The sequence below is a fragment of the Numida meleagris genome, chromosome 7 (assembly GCF_002078875.1).
Source record: "Numida meleagris isolate 19003 breed g44 Domestic line chromosome 7, NumMel1.0, whole genome shotgun sequence".
In the NCBI taxonomy this organism is placed as follows: Eukaryota; Metazoa; Chordata; class Aves; order Galliformes; family Numididae; genus Numida; species Numida meleagris.
This window is the reverse complement of record NC_034415.1, coordinates 1,637,915-1,657,446: the sequence shown is the minus strand read 5'-3', so window position 1 is coordinate 1,657,446 and position 19,532 is coordinate 1,637,915. Positions and strand designations below refer to the sequence as shown.

The window sequence follows — 19,532 nt, the reverse complement described above, 5'->3', positions numbered from 1 at the left end:
AGTTAAAAAAGAAAAGAGAGAGAAGATGCTAATTCTGCTGATGAAGATATTGTTTTTCCCCTCTTGTGCCCTATTCATTATGCAAGGCTGCAGAATATGAAGTGCGGTGTGTGATCCGGGCGATCTAATGATCTCCCACACCTGCTCATCTGGTACAATTTTAATTAACACTCCAAGGAGGTTTGTCAAGAGTAATCAAAAACATTGTCGCTTATAAAGCTGTGGCAAGAAATCAATAGTTTTCATCAGAAAAGGTAAGGTCTGGCATAACTGAACCATTTAATTGCTTCATTCCAATAAACAAAAACTGCACATTTTAATGACTTGATTTTGGAGATCAATATCTAAGCACATATTGCATTAAACAGCAACATGTGGTGGGATATTCACAGTCATTTCAATTCAGAATGAAGCATTCCTCTTTTTTTATTTCATCTCGAATGGCAATAGGTTGCTGAGCCTATGCAGTGCTATGATTTATATCAAATGAGTGACCTCTAGGGCTGTAAGACTAGAACGGGTGACTAGTTCTCAATGGTAAGCTACTGGCACTTGACAAAGTGCCTGAAGCAGAATGAATTTACTTCTCTTTTCCTCAATCATCAACAGGCTCTGCCCTGACCCCCATACTGACTCCTATAACAAGATCTCCTGTCTCTGACTGAAAAATTTACTGTCATGTCTACTTTTCATTGAGCTCAAGTGAGTACTTCTGTCACCTTCAGTGAACTGAGTCTGTAAAAGATTTAACTAAACACCAGTCACAGTTTAAAAACTAAACAAGAACAACTCATACAAAAAATATCGCTTTGAAGTGTTTCTATTTCTTTACAGTTCAGGAGCTATACTTTTCTATCATGTTTTTGCCTCTCTAAATGTTTGCTCTTAAACTGCTAAAAGCTTCTGCTCCGGTAAGAAACAAGCGAAGCAGTCGCTGCCTGATGCAGGTACCGTAACGCCAGTAAAATCTAGCTGTTCTGGTACAACCGCAGGCAGAGTTCAAACGCTTGTGTAGTACGAAAGCTCCAAGAATGTGAAATTTTACATATGAAGAGAAATGAGCTATAAATCACACAGCCGTTTGAATTCATGCTTTTTACACGATATTGAGCAGCCCTGTGCTCAAAATATATCTACACGCAGTAATGACATTAACAAAATATATTTTTTTTTACTATTCAAGGGATTTAAAATTTTAAAGCAATACTTGTAAATCATTTTTTCTACACTCCTTCAATAACGTCAGTTATGACAGAACATCTGATAGCTAACTACCCACGAAAGCACGCGTAGCATAACTTAATCATTTTAACTAGTATTTTACTAATATTTAACTCTATGAAGTAATAAAAACTAATATTGCAAGAACCTTTTCTATCCACAACGAGGCAGTTAAAAGGCTGACACTTGATGGTTTACTCCAACATCTCACTAAAGCCTTACACAAAATTTTCACTCCCTCTTTAATTTTCAATTCTTCTACCCTCCCTGCTTCACAGCTCCTGGCTATTGGCTTTTACAATCTGTCCCTAGAGAGCCAGGAGTTATTACCCCTGTCGATGGAAGAGAAAGGGATGTTATTCCCCTGTCACCCTCTCTGGCTCCAGCAGATTCCTAGCTCTGATCTATAGCCTTCATTGGAGAAAAGCGCCTGACACGCTGTTAGTTCTCAGCCCTGTCAGATCCATCTACCCATGCTACTGGCATTACTTACTGGAGCCAGAGTCACAGGAGTCACACCAAAAATTTTAGAAACAAACGCTACATATGCTTCTGTTTGAGTACATAGAAGAAAGAAAAGTCTCCTGTAAAGCATGCAGCTTTTCAGGAGACGCTATGTGCCACGTACATTCTGAACCTGAGCTTACAATCAGCTAAAGAAACATCTGGAATTCTTCACGTTTACAACACAAAACACAGCATAAGCTAAGTAGCACCTGGTAAACCCAGAGGATACAGAATAGACAATGAAACAGACTTAACATTTTTTTGATACTGTTTTAACACACTATTGCTTAATTTTGCAATGCTTCTTGTGCAGCTGGGAGATGGACTCAATGATCCCTGTGGGTTCCTTTCAACTTAGGATATTCTGTGATGCCAAAGAAGAGGTACCTTCAATGGCAAAAGCAAGGAAGCTCAAGAGAGCTATGAGTCACAGTACCTACAAGATGTCTTCTCACAATATGAATCTATACATCAGCATGTAGAATGTATTATTCTACAGGATTTTATCAATAATTTAACCTTAAATTAGTAAAGAACAGATTTGTTCCCCCTTTGCAATATTTCATCCTGAGCAGGGAGGTTGAATGGGGAAAACGTTGCTGATTCCACTTCCTTTCTCTCCCTGTACTCAACTAGAAGGGGGAGAGTGTAAGCTATTACTGGAGGAGCTACAGGGTCAGAGCCAAAGCAGGACAATAGCAGGACAATAGACATCTACTTTTCCAGGTTCCAAATTGTTTTTGAGCAGTGAAGCTTCCATATCATCCCCAAGAAGTCAGGAAGGTTCGCTCATGTTCCATACATGTACAGGTAAATTGGACACAAGTAGACTTCAAGATTCACGGGAAGAAAAGGAGTATCCCTGCAGAGGGGAACAGTAGGTAGCAAAATAAGATTTTGATCTTGAATGGGTTTCTGCTGGAATATACATAATTGAGTCCTCACTTTTGGTGTCCCCCAAAACTTAGCTACCTGCTACCCACAGGACCTCATTCAATAAGAAGTCAGTTTGTAATCAGCTCTTTCCTGCTTTGTGAAACTTTAAAAAAAAAATTCACATTTTTCTGATTCTCCCACCGAAAGAGCAGTGCCTGGAGTTCTGCAGAACATATTTCCCAGATGCCAAGCAACACAGACAGTCTGAAATCTCACAGGATAGACTAGTAAAGTTTTCTGGACAACTTAATGTTTTGGACATTTTTATCCAACCATACCCATTTTTCTCACTTTCCCAAGATACAGACAGAGCTATAAGCATAACCAGTTTTATCCGCCAAAGCCAGCAAACAAAATCTTAAAAAGATTTAAGTGGCACAATCACAGTTTGAATCACAAGATCATAGGATCTCACTAAGAAGAAAGGAGAGGGGAAGAATAGTATTACTTAGGATACTGTGTGTGAAAATATACAAGGTTATGCTTTCTAGAGTGAGGAGAAATTAGATATGTTTAGTGCATTTAACTACAAAACTAAGAAACCAGGAATTATGGAGGAGAAAAAAAAAACTAGGTACTTTGATTATGTACAGCGGTAGTTGCTTTTTCTCTTAGAGACACTAAGCCCTGGAAGAAAAGATAGGATACAGGCTGCTTTTCATGGCAGTTTCGCTCAGATTCATTTATTTTATTCTCCTGAAAGTTAACATCTTACTCATTTAAGAGATGATAACTGTAGAAGATAATTAAATGCCTGCCTCAAATGGAGTGACGAGAAGACAGGGACTATGTGGGCAGCTGGAATTATACAAGTCTATGTTTGCACATGTAAAGAAAATCTTGGCAGAATTTTGCACTCCTCAGCTGAAAAACGTTCTGTATAGAACACTGTATGATACGTATACATGAAAAAATTATATACCACAATGACTAGCTTAATTTTCCTTGAGCATACTTACTGTTATTTTTCATTTTTTTCCTCAGTTATTTTTTTTCACGAGTACATAACATTTAAAAGCAATGCAAAATAAACAAGTAAATAAACAAGTACAAGGTGGCCAGGTAATGCAAACGTTAGAAGGCAGCACACTGTTTCCATGTTTGTGTTAATATATTTTTAATATTTGTAATATTTGTAATTTCTTGAACGTATAAAAGCCATATATGGTTTGACATAGAATCTATATATACCGCCCAATTTTGGAACTTCATTTTCAACTTAGTTTTGCATTTCTTCTAAAAGCCCCAGCTCTCCAAACAAAATAATTCTAAGTGCTTTGGCATTTCTTCAGTGAAAACTGAGACGCTGTGTTTCTAGCCTTCACGGGAGTGCACCCACATTTGAAGAAGGTGAGGGCGGCGTGGCAGTGTTTCTAACTTAAGCACATGTTTGCCAATTCCAGAATAATTAACACATGGCAAAATTCTGCTGTGAACTGGAGTCCAAACAGTTTTCACATATTTTAGCAGTCAAAGTAAACTACAGCAGGGGCTCCGATATCTGCAGGATGACACCAGTGACTCTGGGAGAGGAAAATGTTCTGACAGAACTACCAGCCATAAATATCATCTATTCTGAATTCTGAACAAGCAAGCACATATTGCCAGTATACCAAGGAGGCATTTAGAATCAAAATATGAGCTTTGCTTTTGGTTTTAGTTTTTAATTTGTATGCAGTCCAAAGAAACAGCTGTGCAACAGTATATAGTTGGCAGTCAAGGGTATGCCAACTACAAGCAACAAGCATTGAAAAGCCTCTCAACCCCCTGTATAAATCCCTCTAAACTTTGGAAAATCGACATGAAATGCTTTTTAAATCATTGGGAAGAGGTCCCAGCACTGCAGACCTCCAGTAAGCTTATTAAGCATTCTCTGTTCTATTCATTGATTCTTTGATATCAGTTCGTAACTTTTTTTTTTTTTAAGTTGGAATTCAAATTATTCCTGAATGTGAGTTACCGTGCAGAAGAACCCTTCAGTACCATCTCATCACTTCCTGATAACAAATTGAAAAGGTGGAAAATTCAACGTTCAAGCTCCTGAGTTGCACGGATAACCCATTACTTGCTTAGAACAATACACCAGATCCTCCTCTTTGAACTAACAGAATCTTTATTTTTTCTAAATACCATATAAACCCTTTGATCTAACCTCCATGGGGCACACAAACAGCAGAAGAGAAGATGCCCCTGAGGGGTACAGAGGAAATAATGCAACAAGGAAATAAGCACAGCAGGAAGAAGAAAAACCGGGGGACTCTGGGACAACAGCAGGCAAGGCAAAGGACAACAGTCATGCCACTGATAAGGAAACTGGAAAGAAAGCTCACAATGAATCAGACAGGCTTTGGTGTATCCTGAGGTACCAAATAAGAAAGCAATACTCTTCATAGGACTGAGGACTGCAGAGAGAAGGGAGACCAAACTGAAAGAAACTGTATTAGTTTAAAAAAACTAGTTATTACAGCAAAAGACACCATTTTACTGCAGAATATAAACAAACAATATGCACAGGAAGAAGTAACAAGGTTTATCCACCACGATAAAGGAACAAAGGCTCAAGAGTGGAGATCAATACCTTAGCCATGAGCACTGGGAGCAATGATGTTAACAAACAGTGATCGGGATGGAGCTAGAGTTAACTAGTTATTCTGAACAAGGAGTGAAAGACAGAGATGTGAGACTTCAGGGGGAATTCGGATGTCATCAGCATGAAAACACTGTTTGAAGCTTTAAATGCTGAAGAAGTCTGACTAAGAGAAAAATACAGAAAGAAGAGAATTTGAAAAATCTATTGCAGAGAAGACCAAACTGAAACCAGTAACAGTGAAAGTGAAGGAAAATGTGGGACAAACAACAGAAAAGCATTGATTGAACCCCGGAAGCTCAAGAATGAAAGGAAGTGTGTGTGTGTGAGAGAGAGAATATTGTTTGTACAAACAGAAGCAACCGACAAAGCAGATCATGCTGTGAATAATCAGTCAGTTATCTTACTCAGGGAAAACTGAATTGTGGTGAACAGGGAAAGACTCTAACCATTCACCATAAAAAAATTTACAAGAAACGAAGGGAAGGATTCTAGAGGTGACATACTAATGTTTCAAAGGTGTAGGAAGGAGATGGTAAAAGTATCTAGAAGCATTCATAAAGTCGAGAGATTTAATTTATTCTACTATACAGTGCTGAGTGTGTTTGAGAGTGCATGGATGTTTCTAGTTGTGAATTTTATTTCGCCTAGAAAACTCTCTGCAATGACTTCAGCATAACACTGTAAAGAACAAAGCTCCCTCTGAACATTAATACTTGGACCATTCCATGGCAGATACAAGACAAACTCAAACTACTATCTTGAAAAGGCTGTAGAGCTCTAAATTTCTTCCATTTAGACAGTATTCTCCCATCTGATCTCAATTACCATCATCTCTAGGGTTTCCCCCCTCATTTCAGTTCTTAATCACGAGCTAAATCATCTTTCACGCAATCTATGTTATAAACACATTACATCTCAAAATGACAGTTTCAGGTCTAATTGGTTGAATTTCAACCGCTCTGAACACCTAACAAATTACATTTCTTTCTGTTCTGCAGCCACATGATATGGTATCCTCAAGAAGATGATCCTAACCAACACCAGCTGTGCCAAACTGCCATTAACGTTACAAATCCAGAAAACCGAAACAATCTAAAGAACTGACAATCTAAAGCTCCCTTTTAAGAGAATATCAAGGTCATAAAATTCAAATCCCATATTCTAAATCCACCCTTCATCAGTGTTTGCAGCTCACAAAAAGTCACATGATCACAGCTGGAATTAAAATGGGGCCTTGTTCCTTAATCCAGCAATAACCACCATATGCTGCGTTATCCCAGAAGCAACAAAGCAAGAGAACGGATGTGTGTCCAGCTCAGCAACATACCAGTCAAATCAAGCCAAGCATTTCTTTCCACAGTTTCTTTTCTTCATTTAAATAAAAAAAAAAATACTCAAATAAAAAATGCCATTAATAAGCGGCAAAATCTGTTTCTTTAAAGTGTTCTTGATGGGAGCCCTGCTTGCCCCTCAAAGTACCAAAGCAGAAATCCCTGTATCCTTCCCAGGTGCACCAAAATAAAAAAGATTTTTAAAAATCTCTCTTACTCACTGCTTATTCTGTGAGCATCACAAGATACATTGGTTTCAAATGTATCCTTGTTGGAGACCACAGGAAGAACTTGTCCTTCGTGCAGAGCTGCATACCACTGCGGAAATATCTGATGTAATTATTGCCATGGTAGGTGGATGAGAGACATGGAAGAAAGAGAGAGATGGAAAAGATTGGCACATAGAAATTAGATTTAATATATTATTTGACATCCAACAGTGATATTCAGTGACATGATTCGCTTAGAACCTGGAAGAAGGAAATCTGAATACCGGCTGGGTCGGGATGTCTCAAAATCTCAAGACGAATGTCAGCAGGCAGTGCAAGAGCTTGTACGGGCTGCCCCATCTGTTCCAACCACAGTATAGCTATGGGGACCATAAATTCAACTAGGATGTGCACCACACTTGCATCCTACATGCCTTCAGAAAAGCCATCTTGGAGCACCGCTCTGTAATCTACAGCCACAAAAACCTCTAGCAGTGCATTTCATCTCTTCAGAAACTATCAGGATGAGGTGGGTGATTTCACACAAAACACACAGCCCTTTGAAAGAATTGGGTCCTTCGTTCCCCTTGAGAAATGTTTATTAACCTTAAATCACAAGGTCTCTGCAATATTACTTCATAAAAGCATAAAATCTGAGTGGTAACTTTTCTAATCACCGTAAACCTCTGCCTAACACTGCAACTTCTGTACACAACGCTATTATGGAAATACTCCTTACATTTGTTATTTTGGAGGACAGGAAATTGGGGAAGTGAATCCATTCCTTACGGGACGATGATTTTGAGCAAATTATAAAATAGCCTGTCATTTTTAGTACTTCTTGACTAGGTAAATAATATTTAGCACTTCTCTTATGTTTTCCCAGTGAGAAAAAAAAAAGCATAAGATGAAGGTTAAATTTAACTTGTATATCCATGTGAAGAGATATTACTATTGTCTCATAAAGAAGATACATAATTAAGGCTGTGAATTGCATGATCAGTTCTAGCGTTAGCAGAAGGGATTTCTCAAATCTGTATCGATTTTTGCTTGTGAATCTGTATTAGCCTAATCCTCATACACAAGCACTATGAATCCAGAAAGAATTGATTTTTTTTTCCCTTTCGTTCACAAAAATCTCATGGCTGAAATTCGTGAGAGAAAACTAATGACAGGCACAAGTGTTTTCCAAGCACGTGCATGTAAAAGAATACAAGCTGTAAGGGAGCTTTCTGCTGTAGACCCTGATTTGAATATATTGACACGTCTTCCAGGCAAACCATGCTTTGTTTTATATTCTTTTAAAGAAGTTCAGAATATAATCTATTGTAAATGGGTAGAAAACATTAGACATGGCACGCTACCAAAAATAATAATAATAAACAGAAATCAAGGAAAAAAAAATAAAATATTAATGGGGCACGTTCAACTCTTAACTACACCGATTAGCCCAATCCAGAAACTCTCTCCACACTCTCGGATTCCCTGTTGCCTGCTAGTTGTTGGCCACATACCAGATTTGAATGTAGTATATCATTGAATCAAATTTGTTTCTGACAAAAGAAACAGAGCTGAGGAAAAAAAGGATTAAAAAAAAAAAATGTGATGATCATTAGTCTACCTTACCCAGCTCTCAGACATAAAATCTAAGATTTTTTGCTGCAAAAGTACCTGCACCCCCAGAGGCAGTTTTGCTAAGAAAGGCCGCTGTTCAAAGCTCTGAGATACCCACACTGAGATCCACGTTCGCCAGAAGTCCTTAGCTTCCGCCCAGCCTTCCTGTGGCTCAAAGCCCATGGCATGACTCCGAGCGCACTGAGCCATAGGGACACCCTTTCCCATCACCCCGACTTGACCCGGGCTGTGGGGCTCACGCTCCTGCAGCGTGGCTGCACCCCTCCCCTGCTCAGCGCACTCTTCCTTCTCTATGCCATCCCCACGGCTTGACTCCCGTGCCAGCACCTCCATACCCTGGACAAATCGTCAAAGTGACTCACTCATAGAATACATGGCCACAGCCTGCCACTAAGAGAAACAAACACCAAAATCAATCTCTCAGGCTTGAGAGTCATTAGAAATACAGGCAATCTCAAGATGGCAGCAAGAACTGCCTTTTCACGGAAATGATGCCACAAAGAATTGCAATGCTGACTTCCTAACAGGAGCCTTTGTTCCACACCTGGAGTTTCAAAGGACTACCTTAAAAATCTGCTTATTTTTACCTTGAGAAAATTACTTTGGATCCCAAATGATCAACTTCCAATTTAAAAACCTACCTTGGTGTATGTGTACTCCTTTTCTTTTTTCCTCTTTTTTGTTTTGTTTTGGTTTGCTTTGGTTTTGCTTTTAATAAACAGAAGCTGACCTGTAACTACGGAGAACCCAGCACATCTGTTAGAGGCTGACAAAGAAGGGAAGTCAGATGCTGGGACAGCAATGCATTTTACGGTTCCTTTAGGAATCTAACTCCAAGAGCCAGCATGTGTTATTAAAAACAAACTGCTTGCGGTAAAAATCTATTTCTGGGGATTGTTTACTGAAATGAAATGTTTATTCACTAAGGCAGTATTTAAAGCTCCACAGATAAGTGCAAACAGTTCCTGAAAAGATACAAGATGTAATCAAATGCAAAAGGGAAATGGTGACAATATTAGCTTTGCTCCGACTCATTTACAGTAATTGCAAACTTCAAATATGCAAGTGAAAGGGAATTCCCAACAACAGACCGCTTGCACAGTGAAAAAAGACTTGCTGTGTTTGCTGCAGTGTAATTTTTTAAACTTCTAACTTCTTCACAGAAGGTTCACAATTATTTTCAGGATTACTGCATAGCTGAAGCTGTACAAAGCGAGGCATGACATAGAAAAACAGGCATTCCTGCAAAATGATTCTTGGCATAGGTCCACTCCATATCAGCTTAAAATACCCTACACTGTTCTGTTGGCAGGATTGCATGTTTACAAGCGCTGGATTAGAGGAGAAACCACACCTCCAGACTAATTTAAAACAATTTCTGTTAAATAGAAACAGTTAGCCCTGATTTCTTTCACTTGGAAAGGGAGGGAGGGAGGGCGGAAAGTTGCACAGGACACTCAGGGAGATGTTGCTATTATAGCTCTCAGCTCACTGGAATAATGCATGATAAAGGTCAAAGTATCCATTTTAAACCGAGTTGACCTCAACAAAATTAATTAATTCAAATAACAAAGCTTTTATTTTTTAATGTTGATAAAGCATTTAAAAATAGACAGAGTTGTTATGGAGAAGCATCTAAGAACACAAACTGCTTTCAAAATATCCACAGCAAATCCTGCACATTATAATCTGTGGGATTCTTTTCTCTCCTAACTAGGGACACTCCAGCAGCAACAAAGTACTTTCAGGATGGCTGCAAACCCTTTTCCAGAATGAATACATTTTTATGTAATGTAATAGTTTACAGCCCCACTGCAATTTTTTCTTAAAAATTCTCTTTTGAATGCATTCATACAGCATAGCAGTAAGGAGGAACTATCTGAAAAAAATACGAAGGAAGAATTCTTGGGTTTCATCGCCTCAAAACAAACATTTAGTCAAAGCAAATCTTCACCAGTATCCAGTTTTGAATGCTAGTGTGAATTCTTACCACTTGACACATAGGTAAAGATTTTCAGCTCTCTCTCCAAGTACAGCCCAACCAACACCAACACCATGAGCAGCACAGCCACCCCAGCACAGCGCTGCACCTGAGCTAACATGGTCTGATCCTCTGCAGCGTTAAGATGCTGAAAGACTTCTGCTGTTTAGTAGAATAGGACTGGATTATTGGGGGAGGGGGGAGGGGGGCAGAGAGGGGAGTTAAGCAGCTTGTGATGTTGCCACATCACTGTCAGGAACACCAGAGTCTGAAAAGCACAAATTGCCGAGGTACTCATTTCTAGTAGCTGAGTGAGATACTTCGAATTACAGGAATACAGTATTAGGGCAGGCCAGGCCTTCACGTCTAGATTCTTATTATAAGAATTTTTAAAATGTTTACCAAGTTATACCCTTCTGTAAAAGGCTAAAATAAAGTATTTCCTTTGTGTGGTTAGGATTTTGCTTGTTTGTTATGTATTTAAATAACTCCTACTGACCACTACGCTACTAACTAATACCTTATGCATCAGAAGGAAAAATGCTGAGGATGTTTGTCAGCTGTACTGTCGACAAAGTGAAAAGCTGATATGTGAGAAAAGAAACATTATCACATTAGACACAGAAGAAGAAAGATTAACCTATGAGAGTGGTAGAAGCAGAAAGATGAGCAAAAAGTGGGGGACTGGATGGCTCCAGGGGATTGGTAATGGGTTAGACTGCCTTTCTCCTCTAGATCACTGGCTCGCATCCAGCCCACATCAGTAGTGACTGAATGTCATTACCACCTGATGGATTTTTGGTGACCTCTGCAAAAATGAATTGATGGTTTCAGTTCAGCTGAATAAATGTTCCCATCAAAACAGGTATACCACTGTCTCAGCAGGAGGGGAGCAAACACAGACAAGGAAACGTACCTCCATCCCCACAAACCAGTTTAATACACAAGTCCACTTACTAGAAATGTCGCAGAGATTTATTTAACATTTTCATAGCTAGAAGACTGTGCATCCTTTCTGAAGCCTTAGTGTTCAGCACCCCTCGATGCTCTCCACGCCTCTGTCCTGGATTCTAGCTGCCTGTAACCAAATCAGGGCAGCAGAACGGGACAAGTGGAATTTGAAATTGTGTTCTATACGACTGGTAAAGCTCTTACCATCCTAAAGCAAAGTAAGACATTACAGTTTTAAACGTGTCTCAGATAGGTCTGTTTAGAAACTTTGTTGTATTAACTTGACTGAAATAAGCGAGCACTCCCTCTGGTCCAACTTGTAGGATGTACTCATCGTCCCTTAACTGATGGCCAGAGAAAAACTGAAATCTCCTGGCTGCTTCAAGTAGGGGCCTAGCCGTTCCCTCCTTGCCAAGCAAGCAGGAGCTGAAAGGAACTGCAGATAGTGCTTGCTCTGTCCTGAGTGTGCAACAGCAAGAACTCCAGACAAAGTTCAACATGCTGTCATTCTCTCTCTAGCCCCTACAAAACAGGGAGTCAAGGGCAAATATTTCTGAGCTACTAGAAAGAAAGCCACCATTACTCATCATAAGAGAGCAAAAGGCTTGACACTTCATTTTCTTTGTAGTTTATTCAAATGTTAATAGGAATTCTTGCAGCCTCAATGATCCCATTTCTTTGCTTTACTCCTTTTTATCCAAGGTGAATAAACCCATGCATTTTCCTACCTCATGATTTCTTCAGAAACACAAGTTTCTTCTTAAAGGCGGTGGAAAAAGTCCTGTATACGGGCTGAAGGTACTTAAAATATGTTAGGAAATAATGTTTTGTTTTGATGTTCATCATTCAATTCTGTTCTTCTGAACAGCAATTTGCATATTTTAATATGAATCGGAACATGAATGCAAATAGAAATTTGAGTAACTTATTTGCTTTTTTACAACAGTTAGCAACTGGCTGCAGTAACTGCATGCAGATCTAAAACACCTTATTCAAGCATTGGCGAAGGTAACTCGATACTTTTAGATCTGCCTGCCTGCCATTCTCCATTGCAAACTGGACTGCACGGTGATTTGTCTTCTCCAGAAAAGTTACACTTATGAATAGTTCTGAGTTGTTTCAGTAAGCAGTCAGATTACATTACAACATACAGACTTTAAAAAATAAAATAGTATTTCTTGATATTTTCAAGTAAGATAGAGGGGAAGGAAAGCCTGGAAACAGCCGGTCCACTGAATTAATTGATCAGATACAGCTGAGAGGTTTGACAACTGCTAGGGGAAAAAAGGGATCCCGTGTTCCTCTAGGAGAAATATTATGTGAGTAGATCTATATCACAACAGACTTACTCACGTGTGCTCACTGCAAAATCTCCATGAAAAATCATGATTTCACTATTCCTTCAAAAGCTTCATTTACTTCACTATTCCTTCATAAGCTTCATTCTAAACTTTATGAACATTTTTCTTTTAAATCTGTAATTAGTTCTTTGCATTTTTCCCCAAAGTTTCAAGTGTCAGAAACTTCTTAGACACTGAAGTCTGCTTCTTTAAATGAAAAGAGAGAGAAGAAATATATCCCTGTTTTAACATGTCTAGACAAATACTCTCATATGAGGGAATTGCTGTCCTAAGAACTTTTCTTAATACCACAGAACCAAACAGAAGATACCAACACAGAAAAATCTTAATCTGTCTGTACACTTCAGTGCTCTTTGTTTATATGTAGTAAAGAGAAAATCACTAGCAGATGTCCTCACTGTGGCAAATTAAAGCTCAACTTTGTCACCCTTACTAAAACCAAAGAGCAATTATTCCTGCAAATAAGTACAATGGTACTATTCATTCAAGTTCCGTGTAAGCACTGCAGAATCAAGACCTGCAAGAAAAGCAGAACTTTTTAAATTGCATGTTTGGTCTCCATTTTCAAAGACAAAATGAAGATCAGTCACTCAACCTGAGGGATAGAGTGATTATTTGAAATCTGAATACATATATACAGATTCTTGTAACTGCATTTTTAAAGAACTTCCCACTAGCAAAAGAATATATTTGAGCCTTATATCTGATTTCCTTATTTGAAGCCCGAGCACCTGATTAATGTGTAAGTGATACACCTCCAGACACAGCAAAACAAGCTGTGAATTACTCCTGGGGACTATAAGCAGCTAAGTAGCCTTTCACAATTGTCTTGTCATACCTTATACTCTCCTCAGCTCCTTTGTTCTGCTAGCCACAAAGCTTTATTAAAGTAGAGTTCAGTCATTTGTTCACTGCAATTCCAACAAACTGAGCCAAATGAACCATGTTCAGCCATCTGGAACCTCTTCCTCCCAAGCTCGCTCCCTTTGGGCTGCAGAATCAGTCTATTACCCTGGCATGACATGATCCAGAAACTTGCTACTGCTACAGGACCTCAATTACAATTCCCAGAATGGGTATTGCTGTCAGGGATTCTGCGATGCAACAGACACTGCGTTTGTACCTCATAGTACTGCAAAGCTATTAAAGCCTCCGTACTTGGAATTCATGGACAACATTACGGGGGCTAAGGACCGGAGGAGAAGTCTGTTCTGCCTCAGCTGGACTTAAAGTTGACCAAGAGCAGAGAGACAATCAGCAGCTCCACAGTCAGATGGAGGCAGGGCAGACAGGCAGTCCTACCCTCTGCCCTACAGCCACTTACTGCAACAAGGCCACACGGTGCTCAGCTGGGGTGAGCAGAGGGAAGGCATCGAGGGCAGAGGTCCATGCAAATCCTCCCAGTAGCACCAGGAGAAGGACAGATCAGTTAGAAAAGGAAAAAAAATTAAAAAAAAAAAAAAAAAAAGGAAAGGAAATCATGCCAGTAACCTGTGCTCTGCTTTTCCCCAAAAGACACAAGGGACTGTAAGTGCTGGCAAGTCATTATCTCCTAACCACCCCTGACACTTGATTCAGAGGAAGATGTGCAGCCCTCCTGACTGTTCTACTTGTCAGCTAGCCAGCCGGGGCACTCACAAGTTCACTCCGCAACAGGAGAAGGATGTCCCCAGACTGACAGCCTGACCTCTTGGAAAGAGGCCGTTGGCTGCACTGCTCCTTCCTCTGCCTAAGAGTCATTTCTGCATCAATATGCAGGTCAGGCAACACGAGGAGCACAAGATGCTGTGACCAGGTAGCGCTGATGAAATAACAAGACTTAACCTAAATACTGAATACAATTTATTCTTCTTTTACAATAGCAAATACTGAAATCACAGAAAGCTAGAAAAATAAGGCATCAAGCTTGCAATACTTTCTGAAACGTAGCTAAGAGAGTGGTCCTTTCAAACATGCCCAGAAAAATCCTGAAGTAGCTTATTTTTTCCTTTCAATATCAACATCCCTTAAACAGCAAAAGCTAATCACATATAAAACCATACTGAACTCAGAACTCCCTCAATCTTGCTGTCAAGCATCACTAAGAATGTACGTGAGCTCAGCAACCAGAATTTTAGTTTTAGTTAGGCACCAAGTTAATGGCCTGATTATAAAGCCCTTATTAATAATCTCAGGAGATATGTAAGGGCATTTTCCTCTGATGTGCCAGTGCAGACTGTATGTTAGCAAAGTGTGTGATGATAATTCGACTGATAAAAATAAGGTGTTTTTTATCTTCCACTGAAGCTAGTTGTATCATTTGTATTCGAGGGGAGTGGTTACCCTGGTCACTTCAAAACTATCGCTACACAGAAGCTCTGGCCTCACCAAACACTTCAAAGCATTTCTTAATTTAAAACAAGCAAGATTGTCAGCAGCAGGTTTTACATAGAACGCAAACACCAAAGCTCTAAGCTCCATACACGTTCCTGTCCCCAGGGGCTGCCCCACTACTCAGCAAAGCACAGCTGCTGCACCAAGGAAGCCCAGCTCCCAGAAGCTTCTCTGCTTCACAGTATAAGCCCTGACAATCAGCTGGTGAGTAGGGTGGGATGGGGCAGCGAGTGAGCTGGTTTTATGCATCTCCACTAACAAGATGACTGAACTGAGGAGTTTAAAACTTGAAACATTCAACTTTTTAAAAAATATTCTATAGTTTTTCTTCTACAACTGTGTTTTATTTGCACCTGTGCAAAGAACAGAGATTATATATAGAATGAAAATGCAAAAGAAAGTAAAAGCTCAGAGTGGCAGGGTGCATGGGAAACTCATTGTTGTATTCGGCTCACTAAGGCATACTTACAATAAACATATTTATATGTATACCCGGAGGCCCCACTCACAAAAAAACCTCTCATAGTCAAGTTTCCACTTTTAAATAGTTGGCAGAGCTAATCATTTGTCTTCCAAATATTTAGACACTCTAAATAATGGCTCCACTTCAGATAATTTTTTTCTTTAAATGATGTATATATATGTATATATTTACTTTCCCACAAGTGTTCATGTATTTCCGACATCTTTCTCCATGTCAGGTCTTCCCCATGAGTGGAAGACCCAGGAGTAAGGTACCTTTACTAAGACTGCTTTGAAATGTAGCGGCTCCAACTACATCATGCAGCCCATGGACTTATCCCACCCAGCTTGGAGAATCAACAAGCACAGATATCCCACAGCCTCTCTAGCCACTTAGCCACTCCATATCTCATGAATATGGCTACCAAGATCCTAGAGGAGACAATGCTGAACATCTTTCTAAAGTCAAGTTATACAATATCTACAGCTTTCCCTGGCACATAACCAGTCATCTCATCACAGAATCTACCTGGATGGTCAGGCACAATTTGCCTTTGGTGACTTCAATGGTGGTTGCTCCCAATCAGCAGCTTGCTCTCCCTGATGCTGGAAGCAGCCTTGGGATGATTTGCTCCGTAGCTTTCAGAGGCGCGAAGGTGAAGCCAACCAGTCTGTAGTTCCCCAGATTCTCCTTCCTCTGTTTCCTGAAGGTGAGCGTGGTGGTTATTTTTCAGGCCATCAGAATTACATTCCACTCAAATTCTTTACAAAAAGCGTTAAAGGGAAACAATATAGCTGCATTCTTTTCATAATTACCTGTCATAATATTTATTACCTTACAGAGTATAATTCTGTCCTTCACCTAAAATTTCAAGTGTTCCCTTAGGTATTTCTATGGGTAAGAAGGCTTTCCGGCACTGATAAAAAACTTAACATGAATATTATGAAAACAAAGCAATGTGTTATTTCTTGATCCATTCAACACATTTATTCAATATACATATTACAGGTCCACACCAAGTGACTAGAGATTAATAAAAAAAAATCAAGGGAAAAAAAAAACCTAACAAAAATTACATTCACTTATAACTACAGTAATTTACTTAGTATAAAATGCTTCTAATAAAGTATTTATGCAGACATCCACGATCTCATCTGTTTTTTTCCCTTACTACGTAAATGATATGTCAACTCCAAATCCTTATTTTCTCTTGAAAGTAATAAGCAAGCATGAATTAAAAGCTATCCTGAGTTCCACTCTTACAGAATAATAGGGTTGGAGTGTCGGTTTTTTTCTGTAGGGAATGGGATACAACCATGATGAACATGTAAACAGATAACTGATATTTTCCCTATATTTTAAATCCTGCTTAACATCACAGAGTGTGCATGCTTTCTAAAGTAGATAATAAATCCAATTCTAATTGCAGTGAATTCTTAGTGTATTATGGTAAGTTGCAAGATACTTCATGTTTAAAATCCTGCTCTTGGAGAGCAGTCCTTACAACCGGATCTCAGCTGAATGAAGTTCATTATAAAAGGAAAAAAAAGGTTGGAAACAATCCAAGTGTATTGCGCAGGCTCCAAACCCTGATAACATGTTCAAAGAAGCCAATTACTATTTTTCAACTTAGAAACGAAACTGTTATTTTTGAGCCATTCTTGTGATTTTTTTTTTATTTTTTTATTTTTTTTACATTTTTGAAGGTCAAAGAAACTTTGAACAAAGGAATTCCTCAATATTATGTTTAATTTCTCATTCAGTATCTGGTGAAGAATGAATTCAAAACGATGGCAAGCACTATCACTATCCTGGCATATTTATAAATGGTAATGGCATTACACGCATACAATACAATTGCAATACAAAGATAACAGCAATAAAGCTTTATCAGCATCATACTGAATCTTGGCACAAATTGCTACTGCAGCTCCAGTCACACGAACTACCCTCACAGTGGGACTGTCCTGCACCCAAATATTCAAAGGCAGCTCAGCAGTACCTTGAGACAGCACAAAATGTCTGGAAAAGAAGAGTTGCTGTAATCCAGAATTTTGTGCCAGAAACTATGAAAAAGGCATTTAAAACTTTCACATCTAGAAAAAGGAAATAACTGGTAAGAATCATATGGTGTGAAACTAAAGCAACAAGTCTATCAATGTTTAGCTGCATTTCTTCTCAATACAAAGAATGAGAATCACATTGGTGAATTTTTGGAGAGCACTAGTTTTGAGTAAAAACCTGTTTCCGTGAAGCATTGCTTTTTGTTACATTCACAGATTTCTGTGCACACGGTCTTTTTGCATGTTATTTATTCAAATTGCAAGTGTCTAACGCTTGCATTGCAATAGTTCAGATGCATATTTAGATATTTTCTTTATCAAATGTAGTCCTCTACCACTGCTTTGCACTGGAGAAGTAAGATGGTTTATTGAACATGAATCTTACAGTGAAAAATCCCAGGGCCAACCACCAGTATCCGACTTGCTGCTGAAGTCCCCAAAGACCATGTACTTCAGCTGCCTTTCTGCAGTATTCCCTACCTCCACAAACCGCTGTGAAAATAAATGCATGAATGATTGATAGGTGCTCACATTATGGGGTTAAAGGCCATACGAGACAGAGAGAAAACTAACATATTCAAAGAGAGGATTACAGTGTGTTTCTTACCAGCTAGGGTAATACATAAGTAACACACAGGGTCACGATTGCTATTAAAAAAAAATCAAAAATAAAAAAGTGACACGCAAAGTATTAATGAGTTTTTTTTTTTTAAATCTTGCTGGCATACACTGTAAGACTTAAAAAAAAAAAAAACAAAAACATTTTGGGTTCGCAATCCACTCAACCAAATTCCCCTTTGGAATTAGAGAGATACCAGGTAAAAGGGTGTGCCACCAAAACAACACTCTTGCTGCATTTGTATGCTAATGAATTCCTGTGACTGCTCACTGGTGGCATGAGAAAGCAATTCTGCATCAGGCTAACAGCTATGAAGCCATGCAATCTCACAGTTCTTTAATCATCCAAAAATTCATCTCACTCCTTTTTGATTTCTCCTCTGCACAACGTCACTACATCTGGGATAAAGTCCTCCTGGCAAGCAACACGAGGTCTATAAACTAACTTCGCAGAGTAGTGAATTGCTGTTGCTGTTTCTAGGTTAACATCGACAGGAACTAACAGAGTCTTCAAAAATATCATAAACTTTGTTTTAGAGCTGACACACAATTGCTGCACAGTGCATTACAGGAACATCCAGAGCTGTACAAGCAGATCCAGCACTGCTCAGATAGATGGGGTTTGTCATCCTCTACACCCTACCTCTGGCAGGAAGGGGGGTGGGGATTAGACAGGGGATGGGAGAGAGGGAGGAAATGAAAGGGCAAGAAAAGCACTTCTACTAGGAACGCCTTAGACTACAGTATTTCTTGTACAGATCTGACCTGTGCTACGTACAGCAATGTAACCTTGAAAAAAATATCAGTAAATAACCTAGAGTACTTTATAAGTGAACAACACAACAGCACTGCTCTGCACTGTCATCTGGGACACTCTGTTTCATTCATCATTATGGTCTCCCATCTCTCCCCCCAAGTCAATTGGGATTCGAAGTGCGGTGGGGAACAGCTCATTCATCCACAGCGGAAAGTAGCATGCTCCACATTGCCAAGGAGCTTCCTGGGATTCTCCGTGCCAAAGTATATTATCATTTCTTTGGGGCTCTCAGAAAATAAGAGGGCACTTTTAAGCCCCTTTAACATTTGTTTGTATTAAAAACACAGCGGAAGAGCAATCCAGGCCACTAACGTATCTCCCAGCACTAGCATATGCATTTTATTTGCAAGCTTAACTCTGCAACAAACTCTGGAGCCTGATAGAATGGAATTACATCCACAATGAAGTGTACTTAATCTATCACAGATTACAACTGGAAAGTTGAAAAGCAGTTGGTGGGGCCTTTGAAGGGAATC

At 39.3% G+C, this 19,532-nt stretch overlaps 1 protein-coding gene across 20 annotated transcripts in view; it reads right to left on the bottom strand.

Annotated features, from left to right (window-relative positions):
• KIF14 (kinesin family member 14) overlaps window positions 1-19,532 on the bottom strand; it is a 190,195-nt gene that overhangs the window by 68,293 nt on the left and 102,370 nt on the right. For 15 of the 20 annotated variants that reach the window (XR_002441355.1, XR_002441365.1, XR_002441348.1 and 12 more), the window contains one exon: window positions 16,087-16,261. The exons of 3 other annotated variants lie outside the window; for them this stretch is intronic. The gene's annotated coding sequence lies outside the window, so the exon portion shown is untranslated. Of the gene's footprint in view, window positions 1-6,806; window positions 6,916-16,086; window positions 16,262-19,532 lie in introns of all 20 variants that reach the window. 2 more of the 20 variants (XR_002441347.1, XR_002441356.1) reach the window with 1 other exon arrangement.